This window comes from Tupaia chinensis, unplaced genomic scaffold (assembly GCF_000334495.1).
Source record: "Tupaia chinensis unplaced genomic scaffold, TupChi_1.0 Scaffold146740_1, whole genome shotgun sequence".
Lineage (NCBI taxonomy): Eukaryota > Metazoa > Chordata > Mammalia > Scandentia > Tupaiidae > Tupaia > Tupaia belangeri.
Window position 1 is genome coordinate 1437299 of NW_006206595.1, and position 22233 is coordinate 1459531.

Consider the following 22233-nt stretch of genomic DNA (forward strand, 5'->3'; position numbering starts at 1 on the left):
CACCCTCTGGCAAATTTTTCACAAATAATAATAATTTAAAAAAAAAAAAAACACCCAGCAATAAGGAAAGGGCATTTCAAGAAAGCTGGGGTTATCCAGAACAGTAATTAGCTCCTGGCATTAACCAGTCAATCCCAAACCACAAAACCACTCACATGGGGTCCTTAGTATCTGCTCCATCCCTTTCAGGCGCTGCTCCAGTCCTTTTAGTTACTACTTTTCAATGACAGCTAACCTGGTGGCTTTTCTTAGATCTTGGTGTAGCACATTTTACTTTCATCACCACTTATAAACAAAACCATTATATAACTGTAGATCTTTCTCTTTCTTAAAATAAGTTTATGTATTTCTTCCCGGCCCCAGCCAGTTGTACACACGTGCATACATCCAGTATTTACAAAACAGCCTCAAGACAGGACATTAACACGGGACCTTTGCATGTGGTTCTGGCATCACAGAACACTACGTACTGGCCGGCCCTTTCTAAGCTTTCTTTAGTTTAAAACACTGAAAACTAATTTGTAAGCTGCCTCACTGAACTACCGACTGAATTATGTGGCAGTGATAATCAGACCCAATGTCAAGATGCATAACCAATGAGCTCTCTCTTCATTTTTTAGAATTTCAATATAAATTCTATAAGTTCACTAAGTAAGCAAAATCCTCTAGTTAAAAAAAAAAGGGAGAGGTACTCAAGAACAGGAGAGGGCATATATATGCAAATAGGAGTATCACACGGATTAATTAAACATGCCACTGATGAGTGGCTACTGTGGGTCCAGGCTTAGGAAGTTCCTATTTCTCTCCTAAGGCCCTTGAAGAAAAAAGACAGTGCTTAGGTGAAGATTAAACTGTCAGATATGGCACTGTTTTCAAGGCGTCCTCTATACAGTCCTATTGCAGCAAATAAAACAGATGAAAACAAACCAAATTTACAGAACCATTTTAATCTGCTCTATGTTCTTTACTCTTTATCCATCTTCAAGTACCAATGGTCTTAGGTACAAACAGCATAAAACTAAAATACCTCTATAAAGATGTTTTCTTACACTGGATTTATGACTTCCCAAGTATTAGCCAAGGCACTGCAGCAGAAACACAGCATATAGATGCACATTACTGCTGTCCTGGCTGTCTCAGGTTTTGTTAAATGGGCTGATAACTATCACTCCACCTCCACCAAAGGCCCATGAGCACCAAATTCAAGAGGAGTTAAAAGCTTTTTAAATGTCTATTTAAGAGACTGGATTAGGAAAGAGTTGAGGAAGAAGATTAACTGTGGTCGTTAACACCCCTATCATTAACAAGCCACATATAGACAACACAAACTTTATTAATAGACAGTAGTGTGGAGAGAGGAAATGCTCTCCCTTTGGCTAGCATAGCTCTAGTTCATGATCCTTTAAAGTATCAGGCCAAGGCACTGTTTCAACCAGCCAAAGAACCATCCTGTTTGTTGATTATCCAAGCTTCCTGATACAGTGAGCAAGGGAGGAAAGGACCTTGTGTTCTTTAAGACTAAAACATATACATTATACATGGAGTTAAAGGCTGCATTTCATAAATCCCATTTGGCTGTTTATGTGCCCCAAATTCTGACCACCATTAACCATAAATAAACATGGGGGCTGGCAGGTGGTGTGGTTGTTAAGGCATTGGATTCCCCCGCATGGTCGACTGTGGTTCGAGTCCCAGATCTGGCAGCCTGTTTTCTCAATTTCTCTCTCTCTGATCAAATTAAAAATAATCATAATTAAATAAAATTAAGCAAATAATCCATTAGAAAAATAAATGTGGACTATAGAACTCGATTCTCAGAACTGCTTAAAATTATCAGTGTGGTAACTAAACTAATAAATGATACTAGTAACACACAGTTCTTGGTATCTCATAATAATTTTACATGAGATTTTTTTTTATTAAAATCTACTAAATTCTCTCAGGTGTCAGTTTTCCTTTTTGATAAATATTTATTTATTACTATTCTTCAATTTGACCAGAGAGAGGGAGAGTGACAAAGCAAGCTGCCAAGTCTGGAAATCAAACTGTGGTCAGTCATGTGGGAGTCCAGAGCCTTTACTACCACTCCACCTGCCGGTCCCTTAGGTGTCAGTTTTCTTTAAATTTAGTTAGGGTACACATAAACCCACCACTGGGCAAGAGGCTAGATATCAGTTGTTCCAAGATTTATGAGAAAGTAGAATTTGGCATAACTATGAAAAAATGTCTTCCAGATGATGCTTTCTAACAACTCTATCCTTGGAATGTACTGATTTCATTTAAAGGCATCGTACTCTCCGATGGGTGTTAATCTCACATCCAACCCTTTCTTAATTATATGTGATGAAGCATGAACTTGTAGACCCTGTCACCTTCCAAAAAGAACATGGAAATTTAATAATAAATTTAATAAATCTTAAGAAAAAATAGGTAATAGCTAGGGCAGGCAGATGGTGTGGTGGATAAAGGTGCTGGACTCCCTCATGGCTGACTGTAGTTTGAGCCCTGGACCTGGACTCGCTTTCTCACCTTCCCTTTCTCTCTCTCTCTCCTCGCTTTCTCACCGTCCCTTTCTCTCTCTCTCTCTCTCTCTCTCTGGCTCTGTCTGGTCAAATTAAAAATAAATAAATAAATAAATATTTAAAAAGAAAAATAGATAATAGCAACATTTGAATAGATTATCACGAATCCTAGATTTATACATACCACTATGGCAAATCATGCTTGCAAAATTTTTAAAAGAATTGAAATGCTTAACCCCCTAAATAAAATTATGGTCATAAACATTATTTCAAGCATTAGCCATAAAATCAGGACACATTCGTACTCTGGCACCATCTAGCTTCTAAATTTTGGACATCAGCAGTTTAAAGGTTACAGAGTCCCCTTGGTCATTGCAACAAATCTATTTTAAGTAAGAACCTATACTAAAACAATTTAGGGTCTCTCGTAATCTGTTTGGGAAAGATATCCGTAAGATATAAAAATTAATTTGCATAACCATAAATGAAAATCTGTAAAATATCTTTAACTGTTGAGAAGATAAAATTTAAACCAATATACTAAAGTCTGATTAATACATGCTGACAAAAAGGAATTTTTATATAACTGGAATAAGAAATATCTCAGACTATAAAACTTCAGGGAGTAAAAGAGAGCATTCCTTCAACATATGGCGTAATTTTGTGCTTTGCCATCATGTTGGTGTATTTGCAACATGAATTATATTGAAGTTAGAGTCTAAAATTTAGATAAATAAAATCAAGTCAGTATTGAACTTTTCCAATTCCATGCAAGGGTATCCTTGGCAACTCCTGGGCCATCTATTAAGATCCTGACCAGTTTCTTTCTGTAGCAATTTAAAAGGTGTAAAAAAAAACCACATAATGGGTGATGACATGAGAAACAAACCCACACCAGAAGTTATTGAACCTTGCAGGTCTTTGCAAGTGTCTCTATTGACATTTAAGTGTGAGTTACAATGCCACAATATCATAAAAGTGTGCTCTACACTTCAGATATATTGATAGTTAGAGGCAAGAAAAGGCCACCATCAGATAAATGGCTAAAGGGATGGCCAATCTCAGACCACCCAGCTCTTAAAAACTCAGTGTTTTGATGTTTTATTTAAGCCAAGTGAGCTTTTTCTGTCCAGTTTCCAAACACATTCCCAACTCAAATCCATGCCAAAGGGATGATTAATATAGTAATTCTGATCCTTGTGGTAAAAGCATTTGGTTATTGAATATTTGAGGCCTAATAAGGGTCAAGTATTGTATGAAAACAGTCTATAGTTCAATCTTCCTTTAAAGACTAAAGATTTTAAGTCTCTCCTTAGTTAAGTTGGTGCTGGTTAGAACTCTCTCCAAAGTTGTTAGAAAAAGCTACTAAAAGGGCAACTTGTTAACAGTGGAAAGGTCAGGACCAGAGGTAAGTAGACATAGGTTATATCCCAACTACAACAGTATAAGGTCATCTGGATAGCTCACTTATCCTCAAAGGTGTTAGTTATTTGCTCTACTTATCTCATGTTCATTAGAGGCAAAAGAGCACTGGAAAAAATATATAACAGGGCCGGCATGCAGCCTTGTGGCTCACAGAAGCCAGAGCCCATAGATCCCATATGTCTAACCATGGTTTGAGTCCCCACCCCGGTGGCTTGAATGACATGTTAGGTGTGTGTGCATGGATGCCCCAAATTTGGACAGGATGCAGAAATGGAGAAGGGACTGCAGTGTAACCAGGCCCCACTGTAGGTCACTGTTTCCCTTTCTCTCTGCAAGCACACCCGCCCTCTGGGAATTAAAAAATAAATAAATAAATAAATAAAGCAAATAGAACTTGTATGTTTACCAGTAGATGAAGTTAAAAATAACTAACACAGGGCAGCCGATGGCCTGGTGGTTAAAGGAGCTGTATCCCACATCGCAGACCTCCTGGTTCAAGATCCAGAGCTAGTGGCTTGAAACAGCAGCTTGAAAAACACATAGCCAGACACATGTGCATGCCCAAAATCCTAAAAGGAGGGAGAAGTGAAGGGATTACAGCAAGACCATTCCTCACGGCAGGTGCTTTATCCCTCTTTCTCCCTGGACAGCACATACACCCTCTAGCAAATTTAAGGCAAAGCTGTCCTAAACATTTTCTATTTTCTGAGACCATTCAACACGGCAGGTGCTTTATCCCTCTCTTTCTCCCTGGACAGCACATACACCCTCTAGCAAATTTAAGGCAAAGCTGTCCTAAACATTTTCTATTTTCTGAGTTTATATAGAATTTATATTAGTTCTTCCTTAAGGTTTGGTAAAAGTCACTAGCAAAGCCATTTGAGCCTAGAGTCTTCTTTGTGGACTTTTATTTTTGCTTTTATTCATGGTAGAGTATGAGCACGTGTGGGCACACGTGTGTGAGAGACGAGCATCACCCCCACAGGATCTATTCGATTCCTCCAGTCCATTTTCTCTATGGCACTCCTCATATGTCCCTGTCTCAGGCTGAAACTTGAACTGGGGTCACCATGGGATCTGGTTTCTCTCAAATTTTGCTACAGTGTGTGTACTCGCCAGAGTGAGTGAGAATGAAAGCACTCCCCAGGGGTCCACACTACAATCCCTTCTACACTATTCTCAGGAATTTTGAGCACGCACACACGCCCACATTTTTTTCAAGCCACCAGGTCTGGGACTCAAACCAGTCAGTAAGCCACTGGGCTGGCCCAGGATCTGGTTTCTCTTAACCAGTGCATTACCACTGCACCAAGGAGCCAGTCCCAAGAATTTTTAAGTTAGTTCTAGGGCACATGCACTGAGGGGTGGGTGGGAGGATCATCCCCTAGGGGATGGCCACTTTCCCTCTTCCTCCATTTACCTCTTTGGATTCTAGGAACACATGCACACAGCATGATTTTCAAACTGCGATCCAGGACTCGAACTGCACAGTCGGTAATGTGGGATCCAGCCACCCTAACCTTTGTGCCACCTGCTGGCCCTCCAGGAAAGGTTTTTAACAAAACATTCCACTTTCTTGGAAGATACAAGGCTAGTGAGGGTCTTTTTTTTTTTTTTTTAAGAGTTTTGTCTTTGTTTTTGCTTTTTGTTTTTGTCATAGGGTGCGACTGCTCAATGGAGACAGATAAAAAGCAAGAAATAATTCCCTGGGGGGGGGGGATGGCCGCGTCACAATCCCTTTTCCTTTACTCTCCTCCTGAGATTTTGGGCACACACATATGCCCAGCATGATTTTCAAGCTACTGGGTCTTTTAAAAAGAGTTATATATTCAATTTTATTTATTATTATTACTTTTTAATCTAACCAAAGAGATACGGAGAAAGTAAACCAGGTCTGGGAATCAAACTAGTTGTTCTCATGGGAGCACAGTACCTTAATCACACCAGCTACCGGCCCCAGAATTCTAGCACCTTAACCACCATGCCACTTGCTGACACCAGTCTATATTTCTTAAGTGAGCTTTCACAGGCTTTTATTTTGTTTTTGTGTTTGTTTGTTTGTTTTAAATTTTGCTGCAGGGCACATGTACGGTTGCACTTGCAGAAGACATACGAAGAGATGAGAGTGAAGCAGCATCCCTTCCATGGGGAAAAACCATGTCTCAATCCCACCTCTTCCATTTTTCCCTCTTTCCAGGATTTTGGGCACACATGTACGCATCCCCGTGTTTTTTGAGATAACATACGAAAAGATGAGAGTGAAGCAGCATCCCACCTCTTCCATTTTTCCCTCTTTCCAGGATTTTGGGCACACATGTACGCATCCCCGTGTTTTTTGAGATAATTAAGGTATTGGCATGGTTTTTCCCCTAGTTTTCCTGTATTAACTCTTCATGTGAGAGGGCACGAGCACACACATGCACTGGGGACCATGGTTGGGTTTTGTTTGTTTTTCTTCTTTTGACAGGACCTCACCCTGCCCTACCCTTTCCTGTCCTATTCTTCCAGTTAGCTAGGGCTACAGGTGCACACCACTTACATGCCCGCCTTATTCCAGATTGGGCCTGAACCAAACCCAGGCCTTCCATGCAGCCTCAGCCATGGAACAATGGCACCACTTGTGCCACTGCAAATGGGCCTCTTCATGTCTTTAAGATCAGTAAGGACACTTTCTCTTATTCCTCATATTGGGAATTCGTGGCTTTTTTCCTAATTTATCAATTTTATTGATCTTCTCAACCAACTTTCATTTTCACCGATTCTTCTCCAGTATGTTTTATATTTCATTAATTATTGCCCTTATCCTTACTGTTTTCTTTTCCTTGTTTAATTTGATTTTTTTTTAATTCTCAAGGTGTAAACCTAAACCAATGACTTGAGATTTTTTTTTTTAAGGGAAATTTTTGCTACAGGGTGTGCACTCACCAGAGAGACAGAGACAGAAAGCTAGAAATCACCCCCCGGGTGAAATGGCACACCACAATCCCTTATCCTCCGTTCTCTTCTCAGGATCTTGGGCACACAGGCATGTGCACCCGGCGTGAGTTTAAGACACCAAGTATGGGACTTGAACTGCACTAAACTATGTGGGAGTCCAGTGACATAACCATTACATCATCTGCTGGTCCCTTAGATCTGCTTTTGTACATGGAGTTTAATGCCATAAATTTCCATCTGAGTACTGCCTTAACTGCAATCCTACAAAGGTTTGATATGTCATGTTCTCATTTTGATTCAGTTCAAAATATTTCCTAACCCATGAGTTACTTAGAATTGTGTTATGTACGGGCCAGCAGGTGGAGTGGTGGTTAGGGGCACCGGACTCCCCATGGCCAACTGTGGTTCAAGTTCCAGACCTGGTGACTTGTTTTCATTCTGTCCCTCACTGGTCAAATTAAAGAAAGTTAAATATTTTTTTTTTCCCCTTACAGAGGTTTTTGCTATAGGGCATGTACACCCTATACAGAGTAACAGGGAGAAAGAAAGCAAGAAATCATTCCCCCGGGGGATGGTCATGCTGCAATACCCTCTCCTCACCTCTCAGGATCTTGGACATGCACCTGGTGTGACCTTTAAGCCACCAGGTCTGGGACTTGAACTGCGGTTGACTACATGTGAATCCAGTGACATAACTATTATGTCATCTGCTGGTCTCAATAAAATAATCATTTAAAAAAGAGAGAATTGTGTTTTGGGGGCTAGCAGGTACCATTGTGGTTAAGGCACCGAAATCCTATACAGCCAACTGTGGTTCTGGTCCCAGACCTGGTGGCCTGCTTCCTTACTTTCCCTTTCTCTTTTCCTGGTCAAATTAAAAAGTAATAAATAAAGTTAAATAAATAGTCCTTAAAAAAAAAATGTGTTGTGTAGCTTTTAAGTATCTGAGAGTTTTCCAGGTGGCTTTGTTATTATAATTTTTTTCATTGCCAGGTGTGTGCACTCACCAAAGAGAAAAAGCACCCCCAACGGGACATGGTCATGCCACAATCTCTTGTGACTCCTTGTCTCAATCCTGTTGAGATTTAAAGAACATAAATACAATGCCTCTAGTGTTTTCTAAGCTGCCTGGGCAGGGATACAAACTGCGGTTGGCTATGTGGGATCTGGTTTCTTATGCACAGCACTTAACTGCTGTGCTACAAAGTCAGTCCTGTTACTGATTTTTAATTTAATTGCACTGTGCCCAGAAAACATAGTTTATATGATGCAGTCCTTTTGAAACTTGTTTTATCACCTAGAAGATGATCTTTCTGGGAAGATGATCCCATGTGTGTTCTGCTGCTGTTGTGAGGACTGGTCTAGAAATGTCAAGTGCAAAGGGACTTACAAAAGTTTCATTGAAAATGAAATTAAATTACAAGTTCATTTGGTGCAACAAAAATTCAAAATCCACTATTTTTCATTCCCCATGTATCAGATTTTTTTTTTGAGGGGGAGAGGTTCTTTTTGCTATAGGGCGTGTGTGCTCACCAGAAAGACAGAGACGGCGAGACGGAAAGCGAGAAATCACCTCCCAGGGAAGATGGTCACGTCGCAATCCCTTCTCCTCCATTCTCCTTTCAGGATCTTGAGCACGCACGCACATGTGCTCAGTGTGAGTTTAAGGCACATGTGCTCAGTGTGAGTTTAAGCCACCGCGTCTGGGACTTGAACCACAGTTGACTACATGGGAGTCCAGCAACATAGCCATTACACCACCTGCTGGTCCTGTATGAGGTTTTTTGAAGTGATGGTTAAGTCTTCTGTTTTCTGATTTCTAGTTTGCTTGTTTTATAAATTACTAAGAGGTACTGACATGTCGAAATACAATTTTTTTAAAGAGAAATTTGTGCTACAGGGCATGTGCACTTGTCAGAGACAGAAAGCAAGAAATCATACTGCAATCCCCTCTCCATTTTCTTTTCATGATTTTTGGCATGCACACATACGCGCCTGGCATGAGTTTTAAGCTGCCAGGTCCAAGACTTGAACCGTGGTCGACTACATGGCAGTTCAGTGATGTGACCATTATACCATCTGCTGGTCTCCCAAATATAATTTTAGATCCCCATTACTTCTTCTATTTTTCTCTTTTTGCTTCATTTCTTTTGAAGCTTTATTATGAGCTATATAAACATACAGCATTGTTATATCCTGTTTTTTCCCCTTATGATAGAGAATAGAGAGATGATGGAGGAGGGGATTACCCTCAAAAGGGTCTTTTCATTCCACAATCCCCTTTCCCCACTCCTCCATCATCTGAGGAGTTTAGGAAGCTGCACCCTGTGTTTTCATGCTGTCTGGGAAATCCAAATCTGCAGTCACCACATGGCTCCTAGCCTTGCAGGGCACTTGTTTTACCACTGCACCACAGCGGCCGAGACTGTTATGACCCCTTGATGAGTTGGTTGCTCTAATATGTAACCTGGTGTTAGTTATTTCCCTTACCTATCTCATAGGTATGTTATGAAAAAGAACAAGAAAACCCTTCAGAAAACATACAGGAAACAGAAGGTAAAATCATAATAGAGGAAGTTAAAAAATGACTTTAAAAGAATTTTCTGAGTTATCTGCTTTATCTATGCTTGTCTCCAACTACTCATATAAATGAGGTCTGCCTATGTTTTATCTGATGCTAGACATAATTTATTGTTGTGAAATACTGAACAAATTAGCAGTACATTACCCTCCACGACTCCCTGGGAGGTGAGTCTTACTGATTTAGGGATGAGAAACAAGGCACAGGGAGTTCAAGGACTTGCCTCAGAAACCAAGCTTAAGATATCCCAGCCTGTGAGTTGACCTCTTTTTAGCACAGGGCATTTTATTCCAACATAATTAAGTCTGCTGTCTCACATATAAACTTGTTTTAGTCTAAGAAATGTAGATTACAATCAAAAGAAATACTTGAATTTAATTTGGTTCTTCCTTGCCATGAAGGAAATAAATAATGAGTGTGTTATAAAACATAATCTTTAAACAGTCCTTTCAAGTATGCCACCATTTCAATTTCATGATTGCTAGCAATGAGATATAATCGAACATGCTTTCAGTAAGGCTAAAGATTAACATTGTGTATGGATATTTTACTCTGTCCATGGCCTAGTTTAAGGTAGAAAAATCTGCCAGTATTTAAATTTGATGAACTACTCTTACTGGAAAGGAAATCCAGACTACACAGTTTATAGTCTGAGAGTGAAAATTGTCCAACTATTTCATTAAGGCTTTTATAGAAAATCTTTTCTTCAAAAAGGTTTAAACACATAGTAAACAATTATAGGTTTGTTACCCTAGGTCAATGTCCTAAGGAATTGACAATCGACAAGCAATTCAGTCTTCAAGTCCTAAGGCAAGACCATCATAGGATTCAGTGGCCCACAATGTTAAGCTATTGATTTGCATTCAAAATTATTGACTTAAGAATGCAACTCCAGGCCAGCCACTGGCAAGATGATTAAGGCAGCTAGATTCCACATGGTCAACTGTGTGGTTTGAGTCCTGGACCCAATGGCTTGAAAAACATAAGCATGTGTGTATGCATGCCCAAAAATTCCAAAAGAGAAGGGACTGTGATGTGATCACCTCCCAGGGAGTGCATTCTCACTTTCACTCCCCACCCCACATATATACATACTCTATAGCAAAAACTAAAAACAAAAGAAAACAACAACCAAAAAAGACCGACTACTAGGCCTGTGGTGTGGTAGCTGGATCCCACAGGGCATACTGCACGGTCTGAGTCCTAGATACATTGGCTTGAAAAACATGTCAGGCATGTGTGTGTGCTCCAAAATCCTGAAAGGAGAAATGGAGAGGAGATCATAGTATGGCCACCCTCAAGAATCATGGTTTTCTCACTTTCTCTCTCCCTGGCAAGCACATGCTCCCTAACCGCCCCCAACCCCGTCCAAAAAAAAAAGGAACTCCAAAGATGACTTAGGAGTCAGGAGTCACTTAATCAAAGTATTAGGTCCAGAAGGCTATGGCTATTAGAAATTGGGAAGAAACTTACCCAATTTCTTCCACAGAAGATGAAGAAACTAAGAACCAATGAGGATAAATGGCACACCCATGGTTATACCACTTATTACTGGAGGAAATAGAATACAAGGTTTCCGAGTCCCTTGTCATTTGTCTTTGTTTCATTTTTAAAAAATAACCTATTTTAGAACCAGCAGGTAGCATGGAGGTTAAGATGATTGGATCCTATATGGCCGATTACACAGTTCTAGTCCTGGACCCAGTCCTGAAAAATCACACTGGGTACGTGTGGTTAAATAACCAAAACCCTAAGAGGTGTATGGAAAAGAAGGGACTGTGATGTGGCTATCCTTCTGGAAAGTGACTTCTCACTTCGTCTCTCCAGCAAGTACATAGCTTCTCTACCAAACTTAAACCAAAAAACATGGGACCAGCAGTTAGCGTAATGGCTATGTTGCTGAACTCCTATGTAGTCGACCGCAGTTCAAGTCCCGGACTCGGTGGCTTAAACACACTCCGGGCGTATGTGTGTGCATGCGTGCCTGCCCAAGATCCTGAGAGGAGAATGGAGGAGAAGGGACTGCGGCGTGGCCATCCCCCTTGGGGGGTGATTTCTTGCTTTCTATCTCTCTGTCTTTCTGGTGAGCGCACGCGCCCTATAGCAAAAACCTCTCAAAAACAAAAAAACAAAACAAAACAAAAAAACCGTAAGCAGCATAGTGTTCAAGCACTAGACTCTCACACAGCTGACTATGATTCAAGCCCCAGACCCAGCAGCTTAAAAATCATGCCAGGCATGTGTGCATGTATGCCCAAAATCCCAATAGGAGAATGGAGGAGTAAGGATTATAGCATGGTCATCCCCCCAAGGGAGAAGAGGGATTTATCACTTTCTCTTTCTCCCCAACAAGTACACACAGCCTATGGCAAAAAAAACTTAAAAAAAAAAAAAAAAAAACTTAAAAAAAAAAAGGTCTTAGGTTTGTGTTGTAAGACATCCTTGAGCACCCTTGGTGCATTCATGATTCTATCTGGCTGAGACTGATAGTGAATCACAGCATAGATACTGTTTGGAATTTCTGTCTCTCTCAGAAGAAATAAACAAAAAGAAATGAGAGAAGAAATTGATCTAGGGTCATTTGGGTGGGCATTAAATGTACTCACATGTATCCTTAGCAAGAGAAAGACAGGAATCCAAGAAAAATACATAGAGAAACAGAACAAAGAGAGAGAAAGGAGACCATAAGCCAAGGAATGCTGACTACCAATAGAAGCTGCCAGAGGCAAGGAAAAGACTCTCCTGTAGAGCCTCCAGAGGTGGCTCAACACCTTGATTGCAGACTTCTGGCCTCCAGAACTGCGAGAAGAATAAATTCGCGTTGTTTTACATCACAAGTCCAGGGTTATTTGTTACAGCAGCCGCAGGAAGCTGAAATATGGGGGAAATAAATTTTTACATAAACTGGACATACATAAAACTATTTACTGATCCCAAAAGAATTATGCTTATGTAACCCAATGAATGTCTAAAACCTCTTAATCCCTCACTTCAAAAGGTAAACTGCGGCAACCACAGGATATAATTGCCCAAATATAATAGGGCAGACCTGAGAAGACAAACTCAGAAAGGTGTAATATTTACATAGCTGCTAACAAGAAGAGTGTAGGTTTTTCCACAAACATGCTAGCTGGTAGAGCTCCTGGACAGACTAAACATAGCCAGCAGTTGTCTCTGTGGGTGTTCTGCCAGCACAAGTGTAAAGTTGTCATCAGAAATGAATATGTGGCTTCAAATGGCTTACAGAAATTCAGCATAACTGCATTTTGGACCCTACACAAGTCAGCTATTCTCAAGATAACCTGAAGTCCTTCCTGTTAGTACAAAGAGCAATGTACGTTTTCTCTTACAAGCAAGAAAGAAAAATCCAAGTTTATGTCAAGGGAAAAAAGGTAAGTTCATGAATAACAAAGGGTAAAAAGCTATCCTAAGTCAAATGGTATCTTCCACTGGAAGTGACTACTTTTCAAATCAGTATCTATAGCACAACTTTAGGTTTAACTTTATGCTGAAGTGAATCAATATAAAACGGACCAAGTAAGGGATCAGCAAATGGCATGTACATTGCTGGATTGCAACAAGGTCAACCGCAGTTTGAGTCCCAGACCCAGTGGGGCTTGAATCTCATGACAGGTGCACACGCACGCCCAAAATCCCAGGAAGAGAATGGAGAAGGAATCGCGTGGTCATCCTCCCTGATGGGTGATTTCTCACTTTCCCTCTCACTGCCTATCTCTGTCTCTCTCTCTCTCCAGGAAACACACCCACCCTAAGGGCAAAACCTCCTTCTAAAAAAGGACCAAGTCAAAGGACAGAATATAAGCCAAAAATTGCTTTACTAGGAACAGTAATTAAATAGATTATCCCAATAAGATGTGGGAATCATGCTATGCATTTACATAAAATACCTCAACAGAAGCAATAAAAAAAAGGGCCCAACTGTGATGGCTTAGCAGTAGCACAATTCTGCAGAGCTGGAAGCTATATGGAAGTTCAGGGTTCAGTTCCTTGGCTGACCTGTACACGAGGTGATGCCCATGATCCCAGCTGGCTGGAAAAGACTGGTGGGAGGACTGCAGAGTGACACTTTATTCAGGTTGCCTGTCTTTCTGTTTTCTCATAAAAGTCATAAAGATACTTAGAAATAAAAAACCACCTCATGGACTCAGCAAGTGGTATAGTGGTTGGGATGCTAGACTCTCATATGGCTGACCATGGTCTGAGTCCCCAGTCTGGTGGCCGGTTTTCTCACTTCTCTCTCTGGTGAGAGCATGTGCCCTGTAGCAAATTAAGGAATAATAACAATGAATAAAATTAAATAATTCCTTTTTCTTTTTTTTTTTTTGAGAGGTTTTTCACTATAGGGCGCGTGCACTCGCCAGACAGAAAGAGAGAGACAGAAAGCGAGAAATCACCCCCCAGAGGGGACGGCCATGCCGCAATCCCTTCTCCTTCATTCTCCTCTCGGGATCTTGGGCACGCACCCACATGCGCCTGGCGTGGATTTTAAGCCACCGGGTCCGGGACACGAACCACGGTCGACTACATGGGAGTCCAGCGACATAGCCATTACACTAACTGCTGGTCCCAATAATAAATTTTCCTAAAAGATTATTTCAATAAACTTTGTTTTATTTATGTATTTATTTATTTATTTTATTTGACCAAAGAACAGAGAGACAGAAAGGAAAAGTGAGAAAGCAAGATGCCAGATCCAGGACTCAAACCGTGATTGGCCATGTGGGAGTTAAGCACCCCTAACCACCAAGACACCTATCAACCCCCAAAATTAAATAATTCTTAAAAAAAAAAAAAAAGAAAGAAAGAAAAAACCTTACTAATCTTCAGATTGCCCCATGGATCCCCAATCTACCTGTATTTTCTAGTGTACTAAGGGCTCTGAGAATCCCCAGAATTTTCCTAGAGATTTAAAAGTCCACTCATTGACTAGCAGGTAGTGTGATTGTTAAAATAGTGGACTCCCAAATGGCTGACTGAGGCTTGAGTCCCGAACCTGGAGGCATAAAAATCACAGCGGGGATGTGTGCAGCAGGCACATGTGGGTGTATCGCCAAAACTCCAGAATAGAGAAGGGATTGTGGTATGGCCATAACCCCTGGGGAGTGATTTCTCACTTTTCTTCTCACTCTCTCTCTCCAGAGAATATATGTGCCCTATGGCAAGAACCTTTAATAAAAAAATAAGAGAGAGAGAGAGAGAGAAAGAAAACCCAGTCACTTCAGGTGTATGCTTTTTCTTTTCCCAACTATCATCCTACCCATCCTACTCAAATAGCTTTCCTCATATTTTTCACAGTCCAGTGATATGGTGAACAATCTTTTTAGATTTGGTTGTGAAGAGTATGCCTCTAAATTATCTTTTTAAAATTTTGCCATGGAACCAGCAGTTGGCGTAATGGCTATGTCACTGGACTCCCATGTAGTTTATCGCAGACCTGGTGGCTTAAACTCACACCTGGCGTGTGTGCGTGCGTGCCTAAGATCCCGAGAAGAGAATGGAGGAGAAGGAATTGCGGCGTGGTCATCCCCTCTGGAGGGGGTGATTTCTCGCTTTCTGTTTGTCTCGCGCACACACCCTATAGCAAAAACCTCTTCCAAAAAAAAAAAACTTTGCCAAAGGATATGGGCACTTGTGGAGAGTGATAGAGAAAGAGTGATGGAAAGTATGGGACCAGCTGCTTGCTTTCTCACTTTCTCTCGTTCTCACTCCTTCCCTTTCTGGTCAAATTTAAATAAATAAATAAATAAATAGTGAAATAAAACAATTCTTTTAAAAAGAAAAGCATGATGGAAAATGAGAAAGCAACCACATAGGGAACTGTCATGCCACAATCCCTCCTCCTCCATTTCTCCCTCTTTTCAAGATTTTTGATATGCACACACACAAGTCCAGTGAGTTTCTCAAGCTGTCGGTCTGAGATTCAAACCACATTGCTAGGGCAGGCAGGTGGTGTAGTGGTTAAGGACACTGGACTCCCACGTGGATGATCACAGTTCAAGTCCTGGACCTGGCAGCTTGCTTTCTCACTTTTTTTTCTGGTAAAAAAATTTAAATAAGTGAATAAAAGTCAAATAAAGTAATTCTTAAAAAAACAAACAAACAAACAAAAAAACCCTGCACTATTGACCATGTGGGATCTAGCTGTCTTAATCACACCACAAGCAGGACCTAACTCTAAGTTTTAAGCCAAAGAGCTCTAACTTTTGTTAACAGAGGCTCAACACCGTGTTATCAAGGGTGGTACAAGATAACCAAAAGAGGTTTTTCAAAGGCAAAATAATAAGTCTAATGATAAAAGTTTCAGTGATAGTCCCGAAATTTCAACAAAAAATTACCCCCTGTGCCAGCATGGGAGTGTATTGGTTAAGGCACTGGACTCCCATATGGCCGACTGTGGTTTGAGTCCCAGACCTGGAGGCCTAAAACTAGTAACAGGGGCATATGTAAGCAAGCAAGCGAAAATCTTGAGAGGAAAATGGAAAAGGGATTGCTGTACAGCCATCCTTTCTGGGGAGTGATTTCTCACTTTTTCTCTCGGTTCTCCAGCGAGTGCATGTGTCCTATAGCAAGAATCTCTCACAAAAAAAAATATACCCACTAAAATTTCCCTACCAAAGTAAAACGCTCATCATACACATCAACTACCATATTTTAAGAGACTTTCATAGGGGTGGGCAGGTGGTGTGGTGGTTAAGAGTATTGGATTTCCACATGGCTGATTGAGTGCCCAGACCTGGCAGCTTGCTTTCTCACTTTCCCCTTCTCTCTCTCTGTCTGTCTGGCCAAATTAAAAATTAATAATAACAGGACACCAGGTGGCATAGTGTTTAAGGGCGCTGGACTCCCACATGGCTGAATGCGGTTTGAGTCCTGGACCTGGTGGCTTGCCTTCTCAGTTTTCCTCTTTCTCACTCTGTCCCTCTGTGGTCAAGTTAAAATAAACAAAGCTAAATAAAAATCATTCTTAAAAATAAATAAATAAAAACAAATGGAATTAAATAAATGTATTTTTTTTTTAAAGAGGTTTCATTGAGACTAATAATAACAGGACACCAGGTGGCATAGTGTTTAAGGGCGCTGGACTCCCACATGGCTGAATGCGGTTTGAGTCCTGGACCTGGTGGCTTGCCTTCTCAGTTTTCCTCTTTCTCACTCTGTCCCTCTGTGGTCAAGTTAAAATAAACAAAGCTAAATAAAAATCATTCTTAAAAATAAATAAATAAAAACAAATGGAATTAAATAAATGTATTTTTTTTTTAAAGAGGTTTCATTGAGACCAGCAGCTGGCATAATGGCTATGTCGCTGGAGTCCCATGTAGTCGACCGTGGTTCGAGTCCCAGACCCAGTGGCTTAAACTCACGCTGGGTGAGTGTGTGTGTGCATGCCCAAGATCCCAAAAGGAGAAGGGAGAAGAGATTGCGGTGTGGCCATCCCCCCAGGGGGTGATTTCTCACTTTCTGTCTCTCTGTCTCTTTCTGGTGAGCGCACACACCCTATAGCAAAAACCTCTCCAAAAAAGGGGGAAAGATTTCACACACACACACAAAAAAACCTTTAACTTGCCCATCACAGTAAACCAGGAAGTCTCTGTTCATGCCCTAGAATCTTCCAAAGTAAAATATATCAGTAAAAATACCAAATAAAAAGAGACCTATATCTCCATGGCACAGCTATAATGAATCACTCAAGAGAAAGTGGATCATACATGGTGACCGACCATGGTTTGGATCTACAGCCGGGTCAGCAGGAAACACACAGGGTCACCGCATGAGCGCCCAAACACAGGGTACCCGCATGAGCGCCCAAGATTCAATGACATGAACACTACAGAAATGGGATAGTGGTGTGACTAGGACCTGGAGGATGCTCTTGTCTCTATCTCACATGTACATGCTCTAGCATGAATAAAAGAAAATACTGGGAAAAAATGAGTTCCTGATTAATCTGTTGAGAAATTCAAGTAGCCCAAGTTAGAGATGAGAGAAATCTACTAAAAGAGCAATCTAAAGGGACACCATTTATTTGGTTATCTATTTTTCAGATCAGTGTTGTCTCCCCCCAGTCCCTGCCACCCAAACTGGGTCTTTAAGAAACTGTGAAGCCAAACAGTTTAGTGGAAACTAACCTACTTTTTAAAGAGAACTGAACAGTTCACTATAGATGAGAAAATGTATCAGAGTGGTTTGAGCATTTGTTTCTTTAGTGAAACTTGTTTCACTGTGTATATAGGACAACATAAAATACATTTCTTACTGAGGGTCAAAATCAAAAAGAGTTTGAGACAGTGATCCAAAACAAACCTAGGGAGTGAAACATGTAAGAAACACCAAAGGCAAATCAAAAACATATTGGCTGTAATATCAGGAAGCAATAATATGTGTTCAATTCTACATTTAAGGAGCAAATGATACAGATCTTGGGATAGCACAGTAATTTGCTGCTGAAGAAAAGCCACACACCACATGGCGATAAAGAATTCCTGCCCAGTTAGACTGAAACATGCCAGGCACACACCTAAGTGCCCAAGATCTGAAGTACTGGAAGACTAGACTGAAGGAAGGGAATCGTGGTGTGACCAGACTGTGTGAAGGGTGCTTTTTCTCTCATGTGTGCCCATGATCTCTACCGTGAATAAAGAAAAACTCATTTGAACAATTTTTAAAAATGGGGACCAGCAGATGGTGTTAATGTTAACATCACTGGACTCCACGTAGTTGACTGTGGTTCAAGTCCCGGACCTGGTGGCTTAAACTCACACTGGACATGTATGCGTGCATGCCCAAAATCCTGAGAGGAGAATGGAGAAGGGATTGTGATGTGGCTATCTCCCCTGGGGGGATGATTTCTCACTTTCTGTTTCTGACTCTCCTTTTCTCTCCAGTAAGCATATGTGCCCTACAGCAAAAATCTAAAAAAAAAAAAGAAAAAGAAAAAAAGGTGCAAAAAATGGTTAAAGACTTAAATGAAGCTTTTGTTTTATCTAAAGGAACAATGATCTAAATAATTAGGATTTAATGATCCATTTACCAAAGGCCACTCCTAAAACACTTTATCCATCTTTTTTTTTTTTTTGGGGGGGGGGGAGATTTTTCACTGTAGGGCGCGTGCGCTCACCAGACAGACAGAGAGAGACATAGAGACAGAAAGCGAGAAATCACCCCCCAGGGGGGATGGTCACGCCGCAATCCCTTCTCCTCCATTCTCCTCTCGGGATCTTGGGCACGCACGAACACGCGCCCGGTGTGAGTTTTAAGCTACCGGGTCTGGGACACCGCGGTCGACTACGTGGGAGTCCAGCGACATAGCCATTACGCTAACTGCTGGTTCCCAACACTTTATCCATCTTGTCCCATGCCTCTGTCAATTGGTAAAATAGGTTTTGAAAAAGATAATCAACTTTAGCATCTGTTACTGTTTGTCACTGATTTTCCAGAAAGGGAGATTTTTGACCCCTGCCCCAGAACACTTTAAAAGTGATTATCACAAGTGTGGGCACAGGAAGAGGTTAAGATGCTACTGTTATCTAGTGGGTAGAGGCCAGGGTTGCTGCAAACATCCTACAATGTACAGAAATACAGGACAGCTTCCTTCTCCAACAAAGAATCATCTGGCCCAAAATATCAATAACGCTGAGCTTAAGAAACTATGCTATTAGGGCGGGTGGCATGGTGGTTAAGGGTGCCCGGACTCCCAAATGACCAACTGCGGTTTGAGTCCAGGACCTGGCAGCTTACTTTCTCACTTTCCCTCTCTCTCTCTCTCTCTCTATCTCCCTCTGATCAAAATAAAATCAATAAAATTTTTTAAAATAATTCTTTTTTTTTGGGGGGGGGAGAAGTTTTTCTGCTATAGGGCACGTGTGCTAGCCAGGAAGACAGAGACAGAGAGAAGCGAGAAATCACCCCCTGGGGGGATGGCCACACATTAATCCCTTCTCCTCCATTCTCCTCCTAGGATCTTGGGTACACACAAACATGCACCCAGTGTGAGTTTCAGCCACCCAGTCCGGGACTTGAACTGTGGTCGACTACATGCAAGTCCAGCAATGGAGCCACTATACCATCTGCTGGTCCCAATGAAATAACTCTTAAAAAAAAAAAATGCTGCAGATTGACTGTATTCCTTTCAAACCGAAATCTGGAACACACAGAAACCCTTAACCTATACTACTTTAGCTCTTTGAAGCTCAGCAACTGTATTAAATGTATTCCTATGATTAGCATAAAATAGTTTATCCTTTTATAAGTGCCAAAGAACATGGAAATCTCTCCTCTGTTCATTACCGGCTTGACTAAAATCATTTGTCTTTGTTTTACAAAGTCCAAAAGTTTTCTGCACTAAATGTATTGAATATGCAGTTGATTTTATTGCAGTATTTAAATATACTTTCCAAGCCTAAATAAATGAGTAAACAATAAAGAGTAAACTCTGCTTCAGTCTGTATGCAATGAAAATGGATCTACTGGGGCCAACAAGTGTCGTAGTGGCTAAGATGCTGGACACTCCCACATGGCTGACCATGGTCGAGTCCCAGACCTGGTGGCTTGCTTTCTCCCTTTCTCTCTGTCTCTCTTTGGTCAAATTAAAATAAATGAATGAGTAAATAAAATTATTATAATTATTATAAGGATATCTTCCCAAAGATCCTGAAATAAACAGAGTGGACATTAGCTTCAGGACACAAAATACTTAAGAAAATCTATTCAAAAAACACTAACTAATCCAGGTGACTGATGGTCTCCTGCCCCCAACACCCTAAAATATTATCTTCCTCTTTATTAAAGTCAGACATTCTCAAAGGAACCGTTAAAAACAGGGGCTAAGGATATTTTTGATGATGTAAAGAAAGAGATGCATGTGGGAAAGGAAGTTCCTCAGAGAAAGAAACAAGGATAAAGTATTGGGGATGTGGATAATGGAAAAAAGAAAAGGGGGAGTAAGATGACCATGGTCGAGTCCCAGACCTGGTGGCTTGCTTTCTCCCTTTCTCTCTGTCTCTCTTTGGTCAAATTAAAATAAATGAATGAGTAAATAAAATTATTATAATTATTATAAGGATATCTTCCCAAAGATCCTGAAATAAACAGAGTGGACATTAGCTTCAGGACACAAAATACTTAAGAAAATCTATTCAAAAAACACTAACTAATCCAGGTGACTGATGGTCTCCTGCCCCCAACACCCTAAAATATTATCTTCCTCTTTATTAAAGTCAGACATTCTCAAAGGAACCGTTAAAAACAGGGGCTAAGGATATTTTTGATGATGTAAAGAAAGAGATGCATGTGGGAAAGGAAGTTCCTCAGAGAAAGAAACAAGGATAAAGTATTGGGGATGTGGATAATGGAAAAAAGAAAAGGGGGAGTAAGAAGTATGTAATTAAGACTGGAAACACAAAAACAACTCACATCATTTTTTATTTAACTTTAATCACAAAATATTATCCTTGCACAGATTTAAACATAAGATATCCAATCACTTCATCCCACTGCGTCCCTAGAAGTAACACACTTTGGTGTGCAGCTTTCCAAAACCATTTATATGGACCTACAACCTATCTGTCGATTTAAAAAATATGCGTTATTATGATGTAGGTTTTTCTCAGATGCCTTTTCATAACAGTACAGAGATTTATCCTATTTATTTTAACAGTCTTCATACACAACAAAGCGAGTTTTCAAAAGATCTTAACCAAAACTTAACGAGGTGGATGTTAGAATGTATGGAAGTAGAGGGAAAATGCCAAATTCGAGGCATAAAGAAGCAAACTTAGGAGGAGCTGTATGGGCTGAAAGTCTAAAAGCATCCTTAAGAGAAATCATTGTAGATAAAACATCCACGGCATTAGATCCCCTTTCCCAATACCAAATCTAAGACCTTCCTCTTTTGGAGCCGATTGGACGGCCTGTCCAGGAGCTATCCTTAGGCTCTCCGCCTGCTGTCTCGTTTTGGTCCATCCATTGAACGGCTCGACTCCTGCATTTCCCCATTGGAGTCAAATCGGTGCCTCCTGGAGAAGCCCAACCTACCGCGCGCTTCGTGTTCATTGGTTCAGTGAGATGCTGCTCAAGAGGGGAAAACCCGCCTCCCACATTCCGATGGCCCAAAGGCCGATCAGTCTGCAGCTCAAGGCCGACCCAATTGGCTTATTCATTCGCCAGTCAAACAGTTCGGCAGCACAGCTCCAAAGAACCTACAGGGATAAAACATCCCGCCCCTGTTCTCCTATTGGTTGGCCCGACCCACCGCTGCCCCTTCGACGTCCCCCTCCCCGCGGTTCATTCATTTTACACAATAACGGACCCAATTGGAGTCGGTTCAAGATCTCGTATGGGTAGACAGGACTGTCTGCCACTTACCCGGGATCGACAGTGATCACTCTCGGCAACGTCTGCCCTGTTTCACTGTGGTGAGGCCGCACCACAAGCCACTGCTGCCACCGCCTTCTGCGCAACGCCAACCGCCCGCCAAAACGGATCCGTCCCTGCGCCTGCGCAACCAATCCTGGGACCAAACCCTTTCTCCGCCCATTACGCCTGCGCAAAACAGAACCCTATTCCCGCCTCTACGCATGCGCTGAAGGTTCATCGCCCTCTCCCGCCCGCCATTTCACGTGCTCCAAGCGGCAGGAACCTATTAATGCGCCTGCGTAAACTCGCCATTTTACTACACAGGCGGTCAACCCGCAGACATAGCAAGAAAAAGAAATTGCCACGGGCCGACAATTCCAGTACGTGGCATTAGTC

At 41.2% G+C, this 22233-nt stretch overlaps 1 protein-coding gene across 3 annotated transcripts in view; it reads right to left on the reverse strand.

Moving 5' to 3' along the window:
- CBX5 (chromobox 5) overlaps positions 1-22038 on the reverse strand; it is a 48928-nt gene extending 26890 nt beyond the window's left edge. The window contains exons 1-2 of one of the 3 annotated variants that reach the window (XM_014584393.2): positions 21847-22038; positions 12237-12336 (exon numbers count right to left, since the gene is read on the reverse strand). The gene's annotated coding sequence lies outside the window, so the exon portion shown is untranslated. Of the gene's footprint in view, positions 1-12172; positions 12337-21846 lie in introns of all 3 variants that reach the window. The other 2 variants (XM_027768518.1, XM_014584390.2) reach the window with 2 other exon arrangements.
- Positions 22039-22233: the final 195 nt, after the last annotated feature.